We start from the raw sequence: 1,939 nt of genomic DNA, 5'->3' as shown, positions 1-1,939 counted from the left end.
CCCCTCTTCTGTAACCACAGTTTTCCGGAGGTGGCCCTCCCCTTCCGACCAGCCCAAACTGACAAGCACCCTCCTCCAGTGGCCTCCGTGCCCTCTCAGATCTACCCACTCAGCCCCCCACATCCCCACCCCCAATCAGATTCCCAACACCCCCCAAACCAAGATCAGCCCCAGGACCCCAGGATGGAAAAAGTCAAGCTTCTAGATTCCCAGTCCTTCCAATGACCAAAAACAAAACAAACAAATGCAAACCCCCCACAAGACATTAGGACCCAGTTATCTGGCTCCCCAACTCCTCTCAATAACGGAAAAGGGACCCCAGTATCTACCTTCCCAGAATCCCTGTCTATAGCCCCTCACCGGTGCCCCCACGGCTTTCCTTTTTAGGGTGGAACCAAATTTCCGTGGTTTCAAAAAACCTCTCCTCCCCCTTGGCTCTACTCCAGAGTCTCAGCTCAAACGGTTGAAAAATAAACAGACTTTCATAGCTGGGGCCTGGCCTGGCGCAGGGCTGGGAAGAGCCTGCCTGCCACCCCGCTGTTTCACGGCACTTCAGCCGCCACTCTTCTGGACTTCTGTTTGTCTTAGGCCCTACCCAAACCCCCAGTTGCTTTCCTGTCAGCAGAACCTTAACCCAGCCCCCCTAAGTAAAAGTTCCAGGACAGACTCTCTCCCAACTTGGTCTCTAGATAGGTGGCCAGGCTAGGAGCTAGGAGGGAAGTGGAGGAAAAGGGTTCCATCATCTTTGAGGGCTCCAAAGGAGTGCTGCCCCCATGTCTGAAGACAGTGATGGTGATCAGCATAGGCTGCCTGCCAGGGCAGAACACTGGGATTGGAAAGAGGCCAGAGATTAAACCAGCTATGGACTGGGTCTTGGCCTTTCCAATAATGGGTATAGTGTGGCTGCCTAAGGCAGCTGGGAGGTGCTGCCTGCATGCACCACCTTCCTCCCAGCTCTCACTTATTCACATACAAGTCAGCTTCATCATTTCCTGGGGGCTGAGGTGTGGAGAGGTCACAGTCTTTGGCAGTGGGCCTGGGTACAAAAGCAGAAAAAAAGGATACTTGGAAAGGAGTGGCCAAGAGCTCCAGATAGGGTTGGGGGACTAGGCTAATTATATATCCAAACTCTAGAAATGACAGAACAGTCCCACGATGAAGAGCTAAGAGCAGAGGTGGGGAGGAGGGAGGAGGGCACAGTGCCAAGTGGGTCAGCCTAAAGGTTTCAGGTTATTTCGGGAAGCTGGTGGGGCAAAAAGGGGTGGGGGACCCTGATGTTTCAGGAACTGGGGTGCCCAGGAACCTTCCTAAGGATGGAAGAAAGGATCCTAGCTACACAAAGACCTCTGCTCCCTTCACCTGAGGGTGATGGCTTGGGGGGAAGTAAGCTGTCCCTAAGCTGTCCTGACCCCCGTCACCCGCCCACCGTTGGGGAGAACTGAATCACAGCTGGAAAGTCCATCTGCGAGGAGAGGAGGAGCTGACTTTTGTCTTGCACGGGTGGTGATGCGGGTGGTGTTGGTGGTGGGAGGAAGCTGGGAAACCACCCCCTCCCACCCCTCGGCCGGATGGCGGGGACAAAGAGGGAACGACCGCGCCAGCGACTGCAGGGGGGCGGGGAGGGGGTACACAGAGAGCACCCTGGTGGGACCCTGGGAGAGGGGGGCTCCGAGAACCTTCACCGCGCCCACCCCCGCGACACACACACCTCCCTGTTCCCGCTCCGTCCCTTACCGGAGCAACTTTCTTTCACGCGGCCCAAAACACCGAGTCCCGCCGGATCGGAAGCAGCCCAACCCCTGGTCCGCTCTCTCCCGGGACCCCAGCGGAGAATCAGCTCAGAGACGGAGGCGCGGGTCGCGTCGACGGCTCCCCCAGCCCCCTCCCCACTCACTCTCAGTCCCCACCCTCCGCGTCCCGCCGCTTTCCCGGCCATCGC

At 57.6% G+C, this 1,939-nt stretch overlaps 1 protein-coding gene across 7 annotated transcripts in view; it reads right to left on the bottom strand.

The window, feature by feature from the left end:
• Positions 1-1,939, bottom strand: part of ARHGEF2 (Rho/Rac guanine nucleotide exchange factor (GEF) 2) — a 49,102-nt gene that overhangs the window by 22,295 nt on the left and 24,868 nt on the right. The window contains exon 1 of one of the 7 annotated variants that reach the window (XM_010838262.1): positions 1,735-1,921. The exons of the other annotated variants lie outside the window; for them this stretch is intronic. The gene's annotated coding sequence lies outside the window, so the exon portion shown is untranslated. Of the gene's footprint in view, positions 1-1,734; positions 1,922-1,939 lie in introns of those variants that run through there. 7 annotated transcript variants of the gene reach the window in all.

The sequence above is a fragment of the Bison bison genome, unplaced genomic scaffold, assembly GCF_000754665.1.
Source record: "Bison bison bison isolate TAMUID 2011002044 unplaced genomic scaffold, Bison_UMD1.0 scf7180017864093, whole genome shotgun sequence".
In the NCBI taxonomy this organism is placed as follows: domain Eukaryota; kingdom Metazoa; phylum Chordata; class Mammalia; order Artiodactyla; family Bovidae; genus Bison; species Bison bison.
The sequence above is the reverse complement of the archived record's forward strand: the minus strand, read 5'-3'. Positions and strand labels throughout refer to the sequence as shown.